Source organism: Balaenoptera physalus (assembly GCF_965194825.1).
Source record: "Balaenoptera physalus genome assembly, chromosome: 3".
Lineage (NCBI taxonomy): Eukaryota > Metazoa > Chordata > Mammalia > Artiodactyla > Balaenopteridae > Balaenoptera > Balaenoptera physalus.
In genome coordinates, this window is record NC_138890.1 from 25,231,526 (window position 1) to 25,251,077 (window position 19,552).

General features: G+C 46.3%; 1 protein-coding gene and 1 long non-coding RNA gene across 2 annotated transcripts in view; one reads left to right on the top strand and one right to left on the bottom strand.

Annotated features, from left to right (window-relative positions):
• The window catches only part of LOC309658214 (uncharacterized protein), a 607,864-nt gene extending 595,261 nt beyond the window's left edge, over positions 1-12,603 (top strand). Inside the window, exon 8 of the mRNA XM_082456604.1 lies at positions 3,569-12,603. The gene's annotated coding sequence lies outside the window, so the exon portion shown is untranslated. The remainder of the gene's footprint in view (positions 1-3,568) is intronic.
• The window catches only part of LOC309658251, a 61,035-nt gene that overhangs the window by 13,501 nt on the left and 27,982 nt on the right, over positions 1-19,552 (bottom strand). The window lies entirely within an intron of this gene.

Sequence of the window (19,552 nt, forward strand, 5' to 3'; positions counted from 1 at the left end):
CAGTGACCCTGCCAATTGATACTCTCCTCTTTCTCCTCTTCTTGATGAAGAGACCGAGGGTCAGAGAGATAAAGGACAGTTAGCAAACAGCAGGGCTAAGATTCAGACTCAGATGGTCTGACTCCAAAGGGCATGCTCTTTGACCACAGCCTCATCCTGCTTCGTTTAACTCTAGATGGACCTTGTTTCTCCCACACAGATTTTTAGGGTAGGAACACTTTGGTCCTTTGGAAGCACAGAGCCACGAGTAGCCAGACCGTCAAATATCCTGGACTTCATGGACACTTTCTAGGGGCACTGACTCTACTTTTGGTGTATCATTTTTCTTCTGCCTTCATTTTCCTTTCCCCCAATTTCCATACTTATCTTTAATTTTGCTGCCATGCTCTGATTGGCCAGGCTTGGATGGCCTAACCAGCACTGGGCAAGCACTGAGGTCAGCTGTGCTATCTGATTGGGTTACCTTGGATCATATGCTCTGCCCTGAGACTTGATCAGTACCACCCAAACCAGATGGGTGGAAAGGGGAGAGATGATTCCTCAGGGACCAATCCAGGTGCTATTACCAGAAGGGGTAACCGCTCCTTCTCACCCCCTGTCCAAGACCTCAGCCACCCAAAGCAGCAATCATTTATTTGGTTTTGAGGCTGCCGAGCCCTAGACTGAACACTTGCAGGACAAAGAGGGGTTGGGCGCAGGCTTGTCACTGATCCAGATGGTGAGAAGTTCGCTGTCTGAGAGTAAGTGTACTATGGACGAACCTCCAAGATGTCCTGGGATGAGGTCATAGTCAAGAAAGCATAGAGCACCATGGGAACAATTCATTTTGCTTGGGGAGGGGAGAGGGGGCATCGGAGAAGCCATATTGAGGAGCTAACACATGAGCTGGGCCTCAAAGCGTGTGGTTGCTTTCATTAAGAAGGAGGGGTAGGGGAACAGCATTTCTGGCTGAGGGAACAGCATGTGCAGCAGTGCAGAGGCATGAGAAGTCTGGTGTATTCTGGGAAGAGAGTATAGTTGGGTGACAGCACAAGACAAGGAAGGGGAGGAGGGCAAGTGGGGCTTAGCCTGAGGAATAAAGGGAAACAAAAGCATAAAATCAATCACTATTAGATAGGGTGATCTTTCTTGGCCTTTTACGTAAGCTTTGCTTAGACAGCCCAAGAGGAAGTCGGTACTTCCCCAATCTACGGTTTCCCTCAGGAGAGGAAGGGTTAATTCTGAACAAGATGAAGAAACGCCTGGGGAGCTGAGTGTGGAAGGGAGAGACCAAGGCAGCCTGAAACTTGAGCAAGGGAAAGGGGGCTGGGGAGGATTGGGGCAGGCCAAGGAAGGGACAGGTCAGTTGCTGAACTCATAAAAACGTCCATGACGAGCCCTGCACTGGACCTTGGGGATACAGAGAGCAGTAAGACAGGGCTCATAGGCTGGCTGGAGAGACACACAAGGAGGTGGAAAAGATAATAAAGTGGCTGAGTTCTGTGGCTTGGGCTGTGTAGCAAGTGTCTATGGGGAACACCTACCTCAGGCCAGAGACATGGCAAAGGCCTCCTAGAGGAGGTAACATTGGAACTGGGCTTTAAAGGATGAATAGGAGTTTGCTGCATAGAGACTGAGGAGCTCTCATAATTCCCTTATCCCCCCTTTTATTAAGACTGAACACACTGTAGCTACTTGGCCAACGTCCGTCCTTTCTGCTGGACTCCTCAGGGACGGAAACTCATTTGTCTGGTTCACTGAGTTCTCGCCTACACCTAAAAGAGTGCCTGGCATAGAGTAGGTGCTCAATAATGTGTGTGTGCAGCCTGGGCAAAGGCTCAGCAGGCAGTGCAGACAGAAGAAGCAGCAAAAAGTGTGGTTTGGGACAGGGCAGGTAGGACAGGCAGAGTCCAGGGCAGAAATGGACTTGATTGCCCATCTGAGCAGTTTGGATTTTATCCTCTCAACAGGGAGGGACATGATCAAATTTGTGTTCACCCATTTATTTGACAAAGACGTATGGAGCACCTATTATATGCCAAGTATTGTGTTGGACCCTAGGGATATCATGGGAGCAAGACCAGCTCCTTCCTCACGGGAGCCAACGTTCTTATGGGAAAACAGCAAACTTGTAAACCATTAAGAAATAGTGTATCTTCAGCGAGTGATGAAATGCTAGGTAGAAAACCAAATATGGGTAAGAGGCTAGAAATTGATGAGAAGCGGCAGGTTCAGTGCTGGATGAGGAATGTGTCAGATACAATTGTGTTCACTGCAAAGAGCAAAAAACCTGGCTCACAGTAGCCTAGTGTGTAGCAGTTTATTCGTATCTCGCAACAGGAAGTCCAAGAGGTAAGCAGTCCAGGGCTGGATGGGGACTCAGTGGTGATGTCGAGAAATCATGTTCCTCCATCTTTCCGTTCCATCTAATTAGCTTTATCTCTGATGCTTTAACTTTTTTTTTTAAATGAAGAGAATGAATTCATGCATTTCATATTTATTTCAAAGTACATCATTAAAAACACTTAAGTTGATGCTTTGCTGACATATAAATTTCTCCATCCAGAAAAATTCGGAAAAGTATAATGCTCACAAAAATGACTGGTATGAGTTTTGGGCGTTGGGAGATAGGGAAAAGGGCCAAAGCCACAGCTGGGTTGATGGGATCTATGATTGGATGGCACCCATGCGTGTGCAAGGTATTCAATTCCTTTCCTGGGTGAATTCAGTGGAAGCAGGTATTCAAAGCCAGAAATGACCATGAGAGTATAACCCCAGTGTCCCCCTATCTCCTACAGTGTCCCCCTATCTCCTACAAAGGTATTCAAAGCCAGAAATGGCCATGAGAGTATAACCCCAGTGTCCCCCTATCTCCTACAAAGAAACATTTTAGGGAGAGCTTCCTAAATTTTATAGAATGGGAGATAAGGGACAAGCTGACCGTAGCTGACACTTGGTTTACTAAAGGATAATTCTGGGGCAGTGGGGAAGATGGATTTGAGGAGGAAAGTCTGCAAGTCCTGGGACAGATGGGGAAGCCTGGATTAGGGCAGGTGACAGGAATGGAGACAGGGGAGCAGCTTTGAGAACTAAGGGGGAGAATGCTGACATAGTGACAGTTCATGTAGAGCTGAATGAAGGACCACACCGAGGTGAGGGGACCTAAATGCAGCTGCAAGAATCGGTGAGCCACTCCCATGTCCCCAACAATATCAGGCCCCCCTTTGGAGAGTTGCTTGTAAGAAGCAAATTCCAAGATGACTTTCTGAATGCTAAGAAATTCCTGAGGTCAGCCTACCCTTCCTTTATTGGTGGAGCCAGCCAGTCATGGAATCCAAATACTCACTGGGTGCTGGGCATTCATTAGTGTCTTGGCAGCCAATGACAAATCTCTTTTAAAACAAACAAACAAACATGGCGGCAGATCTTTGAGGAGTTTGGGGGAATGCAGACCAGGCAACCCAGCCCTTGGGCCCTAGTCATTGGACACTTGAGTTGGTCACTGATTAGGGGAGATTTTGTTGACAGGTGGTAAAAATTGCTCTAAAAACTTGGGGCCTGGAACCTCCCTGGTGGCACAGTGGTTAAGAATCCGCCTGCCAAGGCAGGGGACACAAGTTCGAGCCCTGGTCCGGGAAGATCCCACATGCCGCGGAGCAACTAAGCCTGTGCGCCAAGACTACTGAGCCTGTGCTCTAGAGCCCGCCAGGCACAACTACTGAGCCCACGTGCCGCAACTACTGAAGCCCATGTGCCTAGAACCCGTGGTCCGCAACAAAAGGAGCCACCGCAATGAGAAGCCCGCGCACCGCAACGAAGAGTAGCCCCCGCTTGCTGCAACTAGAGAAAGCCCACGCAAAACAACAACAAAGACTCAAGGCAGCCAAAAACAAATAAATATATATTTTTTAAAAAATTAGTTCCTTAAAAAACAAAAATAAAAAGAAACTTGGGGCCAGGAATTTCCTGGTGGTCCAGTTGTTAGGGCTCTGCGCGCTCACTGCCGAGGGCCCAGGTTTGATCCCTGGTCAGGGAACTAAGATCCCACAAGCTGCGTGGTGCAGCCAAAAAATAAAAACAAAACAAAACAAAAAACCAACAAACAAAAATAAACTTGGGGCCATGTGGCGCCATGAATATCATCTCCTGAGCAAGGAAGGGAGGACGACTGGTCTCAGAAAAGTTCCTTCCCCATAGATTATGACGCTTATTTGTCTTTAATGTAGCTAGCTGAACTGGTTTCAGGTAGTCAAATAGTCCACACTGCCTGGGCCTGGCACTCTTCTAAGTACTGGGGAACAAAACAGAAAAAAATCCCTCCCCTCAGAATTCTGGTAGGAGGAGACACCCAAAGCCCTAAGTAAACAAGTAGTCTCTATATGGTATACTAGTTGTTTCTTTTTGTTCTTCTATCTTAAGCAGTGCTCTTGGAGCTAAATCCATCCTTCACTGCATAATTCACTTGTAAGTCATGCTGTTTTTTTCTTCTTCAACCCTATAGTCAAAAGGAGATTTGGTCCAGACATGTGCCAGTCAATCAGCCATAGGGAAAGTTCTGGGTACCTACTTTCCCAGAGTTTCTCATTCCAGTACTTGGGAGAATTAAAGATGGAAGCACTGAAGCCCCAGAGGTGAACTGTCCAAAGATCAGTCGATTGACAAACAAGACCCAGGTTTCCCAATTCACAGGCTGAGGTGGTACAGATTCTCCATTACCTGATGGTAAGACTATTTGTTCTATTCTCCAGACCAGGCTGGTGGCCCAGGGGTTGATATGCACATGTCTCATGGTTAAGACATTATTAAGCTCTTGACAGGTGACAAAGAACTTTCACATTTGTCACCTCACTCCATACGCCACATAGACTTGCTAAATTTAGCAAATGAAGTTACAGGACACCTTAGTTAAATCTGAACACAATATTTGAAACACACTTACACTAAAAAAAAAATCTTTGTCTATTCGAAATGCAAATTTAACTGGGTGTCTTAGTGCATTAGGGCTGCTATAACAAAATACCAATAGACTAGGTGGCTTAAAAACAAACATTTATTTCTCATAGTTCTGGAGGCTGAGAAGTCCAAGATCAAGACACTGGCAGATTTGGTGTCTGGTTAGGACCCTTTTCCTGGTTCACAGATGGCCGTCTTCTCCTGTGTCCTCACGTAGTGGAAAGAACAAGGGAGCTCCCTGGGGTCACTTTTATCAGGACTCATCGCATTCAGGAAGCCTCTGACCTCATAACCTCCCAAAGGCCCCACCTCTTAATATCATCACATCGGGCATTAGGATTTAGCACATGAATTTTGATGAGACACAAGGATTCAGTTTATAGCACTGGACATTCTGTATTTTTTCTGGCAACCCTAACCCTACACTCCTCAGAGGCAGGCAATATCAGTGTCCCCATCTGATCATTGAGGCTCAGAAAGAAAATTTTCTAAGGTCAATCAACCAAAGCGGTGGCAGAACCTGGCCCCCAGGTTGGCCCCTGGGTGCCATCTTCAAGGCATCAAGGATGCCCTGGGATGGAGTGTGGTGGTCTCGGGGCTAGAAGGGATGAACAGTGTAAGGGAAGGCCTTAGAGGGACCAACCAGCATGAGTCGTGGACCCCACGGTCTTCATATTAAAGGGCAGAGAAGAGAGGGTTTCCATTCTTAGTTGTAACATGTTTTCGGTTTTAGTTTACTGCACCAGGGCCTCGGCAACCCAGCCAACAAGGCTGGAAATGCAGGAAGCCATCTGGAGCTGAGTGCTGAGTCATAGGGCCTGGAGAAAAACAAGAACATAGGCAGAGGAGGGGGCGGGGAGCAACCTCTCTGGAGATCGTGGTGGGCACCGGAAATAGAAACTGCTCTCTTTGAAGCATCTGTTAGAAGGTCCAAGATCACCACGTGACTGCAACCCCCTTCCTATTAAGCGCCAACTGAATGCAGAGCTCTGTTCTGTGAGAATGTCAATAAGTCAGGTGGTGTAGCAGAAGTTTCTAGTTTTTTTTGGGGGGGATGGTAATGGGTTTTTGTTTTTGTTCTGTTTTTCAAATCCTGGCTCATCCTCTTCTCTTACTACCCGTCAGCCCTTGGATGGTTTTCTTAAACTTTCTGACCCTGTTTCATCTTCAGGAATAATAATCCTCATCTCATTAAGATAGTGTGAGGGTTTCAATGAAATAACATTTTTTAAAAGTGTCTTGCCTAGGTTTAGCACACAGTAGATGGTCCGAAAAGGGTAGGTTTTGTTATCAGAGAGACCTAAAAATATCTTCCTGTCAGGTTGGTGTGGGGATTAAATCAGATAACGTATCTTCACTCTCAAGAGAGCGCTGGACCCAGGTCTTAGCAAGAAGTCAGCTAATGACAGAGATTCCTTTCTCCTGGTTTTGCCCCTAGATCCTGAGATGGCTGGTTCTGGTCCCCCGGGTGCTGTTTAGTAAGGTAAATACACACACAGTGAATTCTTATATGATATATGTTCATTCCATCCACAAATGTTTCCTTTAACATTGTTCATGTCACTGGTTCAGCCTCTGTGGAGGTAGAGACAAACGAAATGAAGATAAACATTCTTATTTTTCCATTGTTTTTAGCAACTGTTCCGTGTCAAGCACTTTGCGAAGCACTTAGTATTGGATTCTCAGAGCAACTCTTTCAGATCAGTACTATTATAATGCCATTTTATAGACGGGAAAACTGAGGCTCAGAAGGATTCAATACGTCATCCAAAGGCACAGAGCTAGTAGGTAGCAGAGCCGAGGCTCAGTCTCAGGCCTGACTCTTCCAAAGGTCCTGACTATTCTACAATGGACCAGATCCCAGAGGGAGAAAAACCCTCAGTTGGAGATTTCAACTTATTCAGGCACAAGGGTAACTAGACAGCACAGGGCAGTGAGATGATGAAATGCCAGAGGAGAGACTGGTCATCAGAGTAATAACAGTTCTGGGCTGGGAGGGGCTCCCTGAGGGACTTCATAGAAGTTGGGGGCGGGGAGTAGCACTAGACCTTGAGAAAGGAGATGGAGGAGGGTATAGAGAAAGCAGGTGAGCAAAAGCACACAGGACTTGACCAGGTATGGGCAGGGTTCAGCGAGAGGCCAGCTGGCCGAGCCCAAGGCGTGTTTTGGAAGCAAAAGGAGGAATATCCAGTTGGGACAGCATCTGGTTGGGGCAGGCTATCATCAGTTTCCAGAATGATAAACTCCTCAAGCCCAGCTGAAGTGATTCCTAGCCTTAGAGCATCACTGCTTAGAGGATGCCACAAATCACGTGCTGGGCCTAGTCAGCAGTGCTCGAAGGTGTACCTGTTGCTGGAAAGGAAGGAGGTTTCTGCAGTCAGTAGACATCACCTGTCTTGCCCAGTGGCCTCAACCTTAGGTAAGGAGATAATGACATTCCCTTTGCCTTCAAAGGATTCCACTAAGAAGAACAAATGCTAAGTGTCATCAAATCAAACTCAGAGATGGTACAACTTTTCTTCAAGCCAGTCTGGCAATATATATCGAGAGGATGAATGCAAGCCCCCTTTGATCCCATGATTTTACTGCTAGGAATTAATCCTAGGGAAATGGTCATAGAGGTGTGCAAAACAGTGTGTGTACAAGGATAGTTGCAATAGTATCACTTGCAAACAAAAGAATCAGAAATGTACCCCCCCACACACACAAAAAAATAGAGAACAGATTTGTGGTTGCCAAGGGGAAGGGGGAGTGGGGGAGGGATGGATTGGGAGTTTGGGGTTAACAGATGCAAACTATTACATATAGAATGGATAAACAGCAAGGTCCTACTGTATAGCACAGGGAACTAAATTCAATGTCCTGTGATAAACCATGATGGAAAAGAATATGAAAAAGAATATAATACAGAATATGTATTATAACTGAATCACTTTGCTGTACAGCAAAAATTAACACAATCTTGTAAATCAACTATACTTCAACAAAATAAAGTAAAAAAAAAAAAAAAATGTCCCAACTAGTCAATAACACGGACTTGGTTAAAAACGATGATATATCCCTTCAGTGGAATACTACACTGCCATTAAAAGTCATTGTGGTCACACCATATTAAGTGAAAATATCAAGTCGCAAAACATTAATATAATATTATCCCAGCTTGAAAGTACATTAATCTAATTCATTCACTTATTAAGTAGTTAATGTGCTGTGTCCCAGGCAATATTCTGGGCACTGTGTGTATGGAGGGGAGCAAGTTTAGTGTATTATTGGGGGGAAGTCAGACAACGAGCATATAGACTGTGTTCAGGAATAAACAAGGTAATTCCTGAGAGTAGTACAATGCCATGAAGAAGATATAAGATGGCCTAGTTTAGAGTGAGTAACAGGGGAGGGATTATCTGAGGAGCTGACATTTTGATTGCCACCTGCATATTGAAAAACATCTAGTCATGAGGATCTGGGGAAGAGCCTTTCAGGCAGAGCGACAAAGGCCTTGAGGGACAATGCAGTTGGAGTCCTAGAAAAAAAAAATAAAGGAAGAGAAATAGTGTGTGAGTAGGGAGAGAAGAGGTAGGGGAGAGGGAGGCACAGGCAGGATAATGTAGAGTCTGAAAACCAAAGTGAGGTGTTTACAAGGGGTTTGGATTTTATTCTAACTGCAGTGGGATGCTACTGGATTTTAAGTCAGGCAATGATTATATTTACACTTATATTTATGGAACCAGAAGGAAATACATCAACGGGTTAATAGAGATCATCAAGGGATAGTGGGGTAATGAACAATTTTTTATTTGCTTCTGTGTGTTTTTCTGTAACTCCCAAACTTTGGCAGTTAGAAGCAAACAATAATTTCTCTTAAAAAAGAAAAAAATTCACCAGTGTGAGCTAATGGCTGCCAATTATGTGGAGCTGCAGTAAGAAAAGACTTTTGCCCACGCTGTCTCATTGGATTTTCGCAATGACCCCGTGAGTTAAGTCAGACCATTTTAATGAGCTCCATTTTACAGGTGAGAAAATTGAGGTTGGAAGGTGCAGAGACTCTGGCAGAAAATGTTAGAACTGGGACCAGAATCAAGTTTCTACAGCCTTTGCCCAGGTTGGCTGATTTTGCCACATAGCCGAGCCTCTGGGCGGGTCTGCCTTAGATGCAACCAGACACCCAGAGGTCCCAGGAAGAAGTCACCGAATTACTCCTCCCTGCTTGGGGGAGAGCGGGAGGGACCTACTGCCCCCAACTGCAAATGGCTAGTGCAAGAGCACGTGTGTGCAAGAAGAGGGGTCTTGCCCACATGGTAGATGCTCAATAAACATTTGTTAATTAATGAAATAACTTGCTTTCAGGACAATGCTGCTTACCCTAGGGAAGCGGTTTAGCTGACTTCACAATTCAGTAGCTGCATGATCTTAGGTTAATTTTTCTACCTTCCAAGCCCTGAGTCCTCCTCTGTAAAATGGAGATAAAGTCTGTACTCGTTCACCTCTGTGAAGTGTGATAGTTGGGGGCAGGCTCTGGAGCCCAGCTGCCTGGGCTTGAATTTACTTCTACCCTGTTCTAGCTATGCCCTTGTGGAGCTGCTTAGCCTCTTAACACCTCAGTTTTCTCATCTGTAAAGTGGGAGTAATAATACTTGTCTCATGTATACAGTGATGTGTATAAAATTAATGACTGATTAAAAATAATAATAATAAAATAATACTTGTCTCCTAGTGTTGGTGTTAGGACTAAATGAATGGATAGAGAACTTTGAAGAGGTCTCAGCACATAGTATTTGCTCCTTAAATGTCAGATAATGTTAGCATTAGCATTATAAGGAGCTTGCATTAAGGGAGAAGCTTTCAGAAGCACAGAAGAACTTAGCACAGGGTGCCAAGCAGTAGAAGCTGCTGCTACTGCCTTTCTACCACCATGCCTGCCATTATTACTGCTTCGGTGGTTTTTCATAGGAAACATATAAATTCACTGTCCATCTTTTTGTTTAGAAAGGAGACCCCTTACCCACCAGGAGGGTCCTTTGCCAGGTTAAACAAATAGATCTACTCTCTCCCATCTCAGGAGGTTTCTGTCTGTTCAAGGTCATGGGAAGAATTCCCTGGCATTTTCCAGTGTCTGTCTCTAATTCATTTAAGGAGCCACTTTTTACATTTCAGGCTTGACATTTGCTTAATGACAGGAATGGAGCCTCCTCCGGTGAGTGGCCTGGGGTCATGGGACCTCTGACCTCCACCCCTGTTTTCAAGCTTCAGTTGTTTGAGGACCACCAATAATTGTGCAACAGCTGTATACCACTGGGTCTAGTCTTTCCCTCATTATTTTTCTTGAACTTGTCTCACATTTAAAACTCAAAATACATTTATTCAAAAGGGAGATGTACTCATTACCATAAATGGAAAGCCACAAATAGAAGCTACTCATAAAAAGAAATATCATGAAAATAAAGCAGTATTATTGAATTCTAGAGAAATAGGGTTGCCCATTGAAGACTCTGGGCTCTTGAAGCCTGTTTGATTTCCATTTAAAAGAGAGATCTGGAGAGGTGTGACAGACCTATTAGTACCACAGTAAGATTGTCTTCTTGGTGTAATAAGAAGGATTGAAAACAATTTAAAGAGGAAGAAGTCCCTAATCACGTGATTCAGTGTTTTTATTTCTCTGTCTCTTCACCTTCTAGAACTTTCTCCTGTCTGCCAGGGGCTCCCTTCTATGCGATTCAGTTCTTTTTTTTTTTTTTTTTTTTCCAATTTATTTATTTATTTTTGGCTGCGTTGGGTCTTTGTTGCTGCACGCGGGCTTTCTCTAGTTGTGGCGAGCAGGGGCTACTCTTCATTGCAGTGCGCAGGTTTCTCATTGCGGTGGCTTCTCCTTGCGGAGCACGGGCTCTAGGTGCGTGGGCTTCAGTAGTTGTGGCTCGCGGGCTCTAGAGTGCAGGCTCAGTAGTTGTGGTGCTCGGGTTTAGTTGCTCTGCGGCATGTGGGATCTTCCCGGACCAGGGCTCGAACCCGTGTCCCCTGCCTTGGCAGGTGGATTCTCAACCACTGCACCACCAGGGAAGCCCTGATTCAGTTCTTTATTGAGAAAAGCTAAGGAGAGACCAGCCCATCCTCTGCTTCTCACATGTTAGGTCATTTTAGGAAGATTCTTAGCCCTCTCTGAAGGCTAGGGGGCTGAATTAGAAAACTGTTCTTCTCTGATGATTTCCAGGCCCCCAAAGTACGTCGGCTGCCCATCCGTGTTTCTTACCTGCTGATGGAGCAGGAGTGAAACCCATCCAGAGGATGGCTTCCTGGAATAGTTCCGGTCTCTGGATCTCCATGAGAAGCCAAGATGTGTGATTCACCACACAGCCACAAATGCATTCACGTTTCCCGGGGGTGGACTTTCTGCATGTTGAACTGAGCGGTTGGATGGCTATGTTTCAACTGAAAAAGGAAGTAGCCAAGACCCCTCTCTGCCCAGCCTAGATCCTCGGAAGAAATGACAAAACGACCTCAGGTTTCATCCCCTTGTTCGGCAGCCCCTGCAAGTGCTGCCTTCCTCAGAGAGCGTGGGAGGAGCTGCTGAGGCATCGCTCCTAAATTATTCCCCTTTTCAGGTCTTCGACCTGCTTCTAAATCGGCTGGGATCTGCCACACCTGTGCTACATCCAGATTCTTTAGCCTGACATGCAAGCCCCTCCCTTCTGGTTCCAATCTGCATTTGCAGCCATGGCTGCTGGGACATCCTTCCTTGAATCCCCTGCTTCTGGCAAGTTTGTTCCCTGGCACATAGTAGGTGTGGAAATGTAATGGAATAAAAGAGTATGTCTTATGCTGGACTGCTTCTACTGTCCATTTCAACATGTAGTTCTTGAGTGTCAGGGACAAATGGTGCTCAAAGGCTTCCTATATGCCTGGCCCTGGTGGGGTGACCACTGTCTCGATTCGCTGAGCATTTTCCTGGTCCTGGCACTGGAAGACCAGAACCAGGAAACACCTGGGACAAAGGCAAAGCAGGATGGTTGGTCACCCTGCTGGGTTAGACTACACATGCTCTATCTCCGTGGGACCTCCAGCATAGTGGGAGAGGATGACAGTAAACAAATTATCCCGCAAAAACATAAGTAATTACAAGCCATGGTGAACGCAGAAAAGAAGCCAGCCCTGAGCTGAGCACTGTGGGTACAAAGAGGAAAAGGCATAGTTCTGGCCCTGGAGAATCTCCTGGTTGCAGCTAGGAGAGAGAGGGACACACAGCTTATTTAATATCAAGTACCAAGTGCAATGGATCAGAAATCTACCCTCTCTTTTCCCTGTTCACAATGCACTGTTTCTATTTTAATTGCGGTTTCAAGCATCAGAATCCCACTCCGGTAAATTAAATAGATATACATCTATCGAAAGGGTATTACAAGGAAAAGCTGAAAAACTGGGCCTTGGAAGAGAGAGAAACGATTGCTTCTTAGGGAGTTGAGAGAGTAAAAAATATGCCAGAACAAAAGAACATGCCTTGTTCCCATTTCCATTAGAAAAATTGTCTTGAGCCATTCTCTGCCCTTGGGTTTCTCTGCCCAATATTCTAATTCCAGGAAGAAAGAATTCAATAGCCAAGCCTGGGTCTCATGACAGCCCCTTGGCTAGGCTAGGGGGGCACCGTGATTAGAAATCCACCAAAATAGTTTGCGATGGGGGATGGGGCCCGGGGTGTGGGGTGGCGGGGTGGCTGCTAATGGAAACGGAAGGGCCAGGATGCTGGGAAGGTGAGGGCTTCAGTCACCTGCTACCTCCTCTTCGCGAGGCGGTCCAGACACTGCCTTCCCTAGGGCTTCCAGCTCTGTGGTCACTGCCTTCCAAGGAGCTCTCTGCTGGACTTATGTCCGGAATATTCTGTTACCATGGACAGCCCCATGCTGACAGCTTCCTTCCCCAGGCACCTTGACCGTGACCACCTTGGAGCATGTTCTGTGTCCTTGGGTACAGCTGGTGCAATTCCGGTAACACTCTGTAAGTGTTGATGAGGACTTTCTGGAGAGTTCAAAGGAGCCCACTGCCCTCCAGCCAAACCAGTCTTCTTTCTGCTTCTTATATACTCAGCCTACTTTGCTACCCCTTCCACCCATTTGCCTGCTTTGCTGACCTCATGGCACAGCAGTTCTCCATCAGGGGCAGCTTTACCCTCCAGGGACATTTGGTGACATCTGGAGACAGTTGTGGTTGTCACACTAGACAGTGGGCTGCCACCAGCATCTTGTGGGTAGAGGCCAGAGATGCTACTAAACATCCTAAAATGCACAGGACAGACCCCACAACAAAGAATTATCAGGCCCCTAATGTCCCTAATGCCAAGGCAGAGGAGTCCAGTGGCACGGCTGAATGCCCACGTCTCCGCTCAAAACTTCTCCACTCTAAGAGGCCTTCTCTGACCATCCACCCATTTCTTTCTCTCTCACCCCCTATTGTATTTTCCTAAAATGACTGTGTCTGTATATTCAGTTGCTTGTTTGGGGCCCGTCTCCTGTAGGAGAAGATTAGCCGTAGGAGAGCGGGCCCCCATGGGGCTTGTTCCCCGCTGCCTGGAGAGCAGCACCTGGCACACTGTGGGCGGCTCAATACAAATGTGTTGAATGAATGTTTAATAAAGGAGAGTGGCCTCAACTCCTCAAATAGCAGAAGTCAGAACACTCAGCTATGAAGCCCAGTTCCTCTAGGGCTGGCCATCTTTGGGTGCATTTGTTTATTTCCCCAGCCAGTTCAAATTCAGCCTTTGGCAAGTTTCTGAAGCCTCCTGGGCCTCAGTTTCTCCATCTGTTAAGTGGGGCTATGATTATTAGCCCCTTCTTTGCAGAGATGTGGTGGGGATGAAATAAATTAACCCACAAAACACTTAAGAAAATGCCTGACTCAGAAGCGCCTCTGTAAATGTCATCTCTCATCATCATCATCATGATGACTTGGCCAGAGTAGGCGGTGAAGATGACAGAATGGGCTCTGGGGCCCTCCCAGAAGATCAGGGGATTAATGCAGCTTGCAAGGCCAAAGCTGTCCCCACTTGGTTTTGCCAGCTCTTGCTTCATCCATGAAATAACCAGATGAAGCCTTTATCCATCTCTTGTTTTAGAAGGAGGCTATCAGAAACTGTGGATTTAATGTGGCAGATGGTGCTGTCCTTGAATTATGAAACCAAAGGAGGAAATTAAAGTGCTCTGTTGCAACAGATATGGGCCAGCAGGGGTAGAGGGCAGTGGCTGGGGCACAAAGGAGAGTGGAGGAGGTGTTTTATCAGCTGGACAATGGCTATTCTTGAAGGTAGCTGGAGTCCTAGAATAATATGATTTTATAGCCTAAAATAATTTGAGGCCTCCCCCTTCATTTTATATAGGCAAACGAGGCCCAGAGAGGGAAAGTGACCCCCAAGGTCACAGAGCCAGTTAGTGGCAGAGCAACCCACACTTCTTGTTTTATTGAACAGGGTTATTTTTTTGCTGCCCCAGGCCAAGGCCAGGGGCAGCCTCTGTCCCCAGGCATCCTGACTTTGGGCACCTCTGCTCTGCAGAGAACAGGGCACAAGCACCCCGTGTCTCTTCCCAGCACATCAGGGGGAGTATGAGTCAGAGTCCTGGAACCCTGTCTGGGTCCTAGAACCTCAGTTTGCTTATCTATAAAATGGGAATAATAATAGGCCCTACCTCACAGGGTCACTGTGAGAATTTGCTGAGTTACCATCACATAAAGTATTTAGCCATGGGCTTAGCACATAGTAAATGCTGCATAAAAATGTTAGTTCTTATTATGGCCCCAGAATTGACTTTAGAGTCTAAAGGTCCTTAGGCTGCGAGCCCCTCAGAGGCAGTGCCCATCTATGGGACATCTTTTGTCCTCTATGCCTTGCCAGGCAATCGACGCCTGCCAGGGGCTCCGTAAATGATAGTGGCTGACGACAGCCCCCCTTAGGGACACTCATTTCTCAGTAGGCACCATGAAGCACCAGAAAATACTGCCAGCAACGCATGTGACTTTTGTCACTAGTTTAGACTTTAATCCTAAACGGATAAAGCAATCCTCCTGTCCAATGGTGAATCGACCTCGTGATGAGGGCTGTGTTTGTTTTCCCAGCCTTTCTGGCAGCACAGAATCTTTCCCCAACTAGCTGTGGGCTATTTGCATTTAAATTGGTTTTCTCTCATTATAGAAATCTCTTAGGTCAGCTGGAGTTTCCATTTTCTTCAGCATCAGTCTGGAAGCTCCGTTTCTTGCTCGAGGGTCCCTCACGCCTTCCTCCGTCTTGCCGACAGTGAGATGTGGTTACGTATTCTCATCGTGGGGACCAGATAGCCTGAGAAAGTCGCCCAAATCCCAGGCAGGCTTGGCGTGTTTCTCCCAGGAGAAGGTGGGGGCTGGAGGGAGGGGTTGGAGGATTCTGGTCCTGCGATTGCAGGAAGGAGACCCTGGGGTGGTTCAGCTTCAGCATCTCAGCCTCATTTTCTCATTTATTCAAAAAACATCGATCGACTAAGCCTGATGCTAGGTACTTGGAATGCAGAGATAAATAAGACGCACTTACTGCCTCCCAGGAGCTCCCTGTCTAGCAGAGGAGAGAGAAAAGCAAAATAATACAAAAAAAATCATAACATAGTCAAATAATTGCTTTAATAAGGATCAGAATAGATTGCAGCCAGAGCATAGGCTTTCAGATAATGCTCATCATAAACCACGGTCACACACACGTGCACGCACATGCACATGTGCACACATACACTAGCTAACATGTTTATAGCACTCACCATGTGCCCGGAGATCTTTCTAAGCAGATAATATATGGCCTTTTACTTTGCTTCACTTTATTGTACTTCTCAGATATTGTGTTTTTTTACAAATTGAAGGTTTGTGGCAACCCTGTGTCAAGCAAGTCTATGAGTGCCATTTTTCTAATAGCATCGTTTTTCAATTAAGGTATGTACATTGTTTCATTGTTTTCTTAGACATAATGCTATTGCACATGTAATAGACTACAGTATAGTATAAACGTAACTTATATGCACTGGGTTACCAAAAAATTTGTGTGACTTGCTTTATTGCAATATTTGCTTTATTGTGTTGATCTCGAACCGATCCTGCAATATCTCCAAGGTAAATACATAGATATATATATTTATACATAATATATAAATATATATTTAGTAGTATATTAATTTAATCTTCATGGCGGCCATAAAGGAAGTGCTATCATTATCATTGTTTTCTAGATGAGGGAACTGAGGTACAGAAAGATGAAATCACTTGCCCAAGGTCATTGCTAATCAACTGTAGAGATAGATTTGAACCCAGGCAGTCCAGGTCCAGAGTCTGTGCTATTCATCCTATGTTATAACCACACCTGACAAAGAGCGATATACTTTTGTGTTTTCTAGTCTAGTTCATCTTTCAAGACGTGCTTGTCAAGATCCACTACACTGCTATCCTGACCCACCTATGGGCTGTGGACCATGGTTTGTGAAGATTGAATTGAACTATAGAAGGAGGGCCCAAGTCTGCCTGGGAGAATCAGGGAGGGCAAAACAGGGAGAAGATGCTTGTGGTGGATTTGAAGGATGACTAGAAATTTTCCAGATGGGTGAGAGGAAGAGCAGAGTATTTCACTAAGGAGGACTGTGCCAATCCCCAAAGTATGAGCAAGTGTGGAAGTCTAGGTCTGGGGGGCCTCAAATTGCATGACAACGCTCAGGTGTGATGTGGGCTGAGTAGGTGGTGAGCCATGAGACTGGGAGACCAGCCGAGACCAGACCACGGCAGGCCTTGAATGTCATGTTCATGGGCTCTGTCCTGAGGGCAGGGGGAGCCATGGAGTGGTCGAGCAGGAGAGGAACATAGTTGGTTAGAAAGATCACTCTAGCTCTGGTGTGGAGGGCTGCCTGGACAGGGAGGCAAGGAGACAGTATAATCAATAGAACCAAGAGGTGTAAGAGCCATGCTTGACTGGGTATAATCGATAGGGTTAGGTGGCGGGTTTTCCTGCAGAGAGGCACTCCTGCTGCCCAATGATGCGCTGTGGAGCTGCATCTACCCAGAGAAGATATCCTTATCTAATTCACCCAGACACCTTACAGGCTGGTGGTGGCTCTCGTGTGTGATAGTCAAGAGGGGCGGGGACAGGGCTTAACTAAGGCTGTGGCATTTGAGGAAGAGATGGGGGACCAAATGTACGAGATAGAGTGGGGCAAAGTAATCTGGTCTTGGTGATCAACCAGATGTCAGGGCTGAGGGAGAGAGAGATCGGATGGTGCCCGGTGTACTGGTTGAACTCAATCAGCTTTAATCCTGCTTCAATCTAACACCAGGGTCGGCAAACTTTTCTGTAAAGGACCAGACAGAAAATATTTTAGACTTTGCAAGCCTCGTGGTCTCTGTTGCAACTACCGAACTCTGCCATTATAGTGCGAAAACAGCAATAGACAATACGCAAGTGAATGGGCATGGCTATGTTCCAATAAAACTTTATTTACAAAAACAGGCTGTGGGCCAGATTTGGCCTGAGAGCTGTCGTTTACTGACCCTGCTCTGTGTCATCAGGTGGCCCAAGCACCAAGTAAGGTGACCAAGTATGTGTGCCAGGTAGCTGTTAAGGGAGAGAAAGGCTCACACTTCAGCAGGTACAGATAGACCTTATATCTCTCCTTGAATTATGCCCACCTGATCACAAAAACTCATTTGAAATTGAAGAGTAATTCCATCGTCTAGTCCCTGGAGTCCAGCTCTGGCAGGATGGAGGCTGATGTCTCACTGCAGATGCTCATTCTCTGTTACAGTCACAGTGGAGGTCCTGGGCTGATAATTCCATTAAATGCAACGCAACAGAAATACTAGCTCACCTTCACTGAATACTCACTCTACACCAGACACTGGGCTTTACTTGAATGATCTTCTTTAATGCTGACAAAACCTCTGTGAGGTGGGTATGTACTATGATGTATCCCCTTTTACAGATAAGGAGACTGAGGTACAAAAAGGCTCAGAGGCTTGGGACCAGGCAGTCCAATCCCAGAACCTAGGTCCCCAACCACTCTCCAAAGCTGATGTCACAGGCCCACATGGACAACCACGGTCCTTATGGCAAACCCACATGCTAGCCCTAAAACACAGGATAAAGCTAGTCAAACACCTGGGCATATTTTGTCCTCTGGCCTGCGTGGCACTCTTAGTAAAGACAAGCAGTCCAGCAGAGAGAAACCCATCTGCTTCCAAACCAAACCAAATCAACAAAGCAAAGCTCTCCAGGATTTCTGTTATTGAGCAAAATGGTTGTCAGAAACGGGTCCAGATGAATAGATTGATATCTGAAGGCATTGCATCTAAGGAGGTGGGGACAGAAAATGAAAGAAGACAGTTGATCTCCATGTGTTCACTCTGCAAATGTCCACCGAGGGCTTTGTGGTCCCCTGTCCCTGCCCTCCTGGAGGGCACTGGCTGGGAGGGAGCCAGACACAGAGCGGACCATTCAAATGCCCTGGACGTCATGCACGGTGGGATGAATCCAGGGTAGGCTAGGGACACAGAGCAGGGACATCTGTCTTAGCCTGAGCAGAGGCACCTAGAGCCCAGCCCAGACGATCTGGGGCTAGAGTGGTGGTGAGGGGCATTCCAGGGGAGGGAACAGCATGTTCCAAGGCAAGGGGGTTTGAGGTCTTGCTGGAGTGAGGGGATCATGTAGAAGGGATGTGGTTGGACATGTGGGAAAGCTGGCCCCCGGCAGCTGGCCTGGACCACTCTGGGCTGGAGGCTGCCTCAGTCTCAGCTCCTTTCTGCAACTAGAACAGCCTCTGAGTTCTAGATGATACGCAAATTGCTTGCCAGGGATATGGTAATGCCAAGAACACTCTGCATCTTGAAGTCGTAAAAACAAATGAGAGTAAATCACTTCTATCACATCATCCATTTCACCCTCACTTCCAGAGGCCATGTCTTGCCTACACTCACTGACAGTTTGAAAGTGGGCAGGTATTCATATTTCCATCACCCCTGTTGCACTAGCCAAAATACTAACAACTCTCGTTTGGGGGGGCCCTCACAGTGGCCAGCAGTGAGCTAAGAGCTTTATAAATAATATCCTGTTTAACGGAGAAGCAATCTGAGGCTCAGAGAGGCATCATAACTTGCTGAAGGTCATACGTTAGGAAAAGAATAGAGCCAGGATCCAAACACACATCTGCCTGACCTCCGAGCCCGGAGTCTTCCCGCTCGGCCTCTCTGCTTCGACATCATAGGATTTTAGGACTTTGTGGATTTCTGAGAACATTTTCATCTATTATTATATTTGCTCCTGCAAAGAACCTTCTGAATTTAGCAGGTAAAGAACCCTGGCTCAGAGAGGTAAAGTGTCCTCCCCAAGGTCACACAGCTTTTGAAGGGGACAACTGGAAACTTGAACAGAGCTCTTACCATTCCAAAGCCAAAGCTCTGTCTCCTTTATCATGGCTCCCAAGTCCAGAAAGAAGATGGACAGCTACTGTTCCACCCCTGGATGTTTCTTATTTTTTAAAAAATAACCCAAACTCATGTTCTTTCAATCTCTACATTGGCAGGTATTCATCAAGCAATCAAAAGACAAATACCTAGGAGAGCAGAACGTGCAGATCACAGCAACATGACC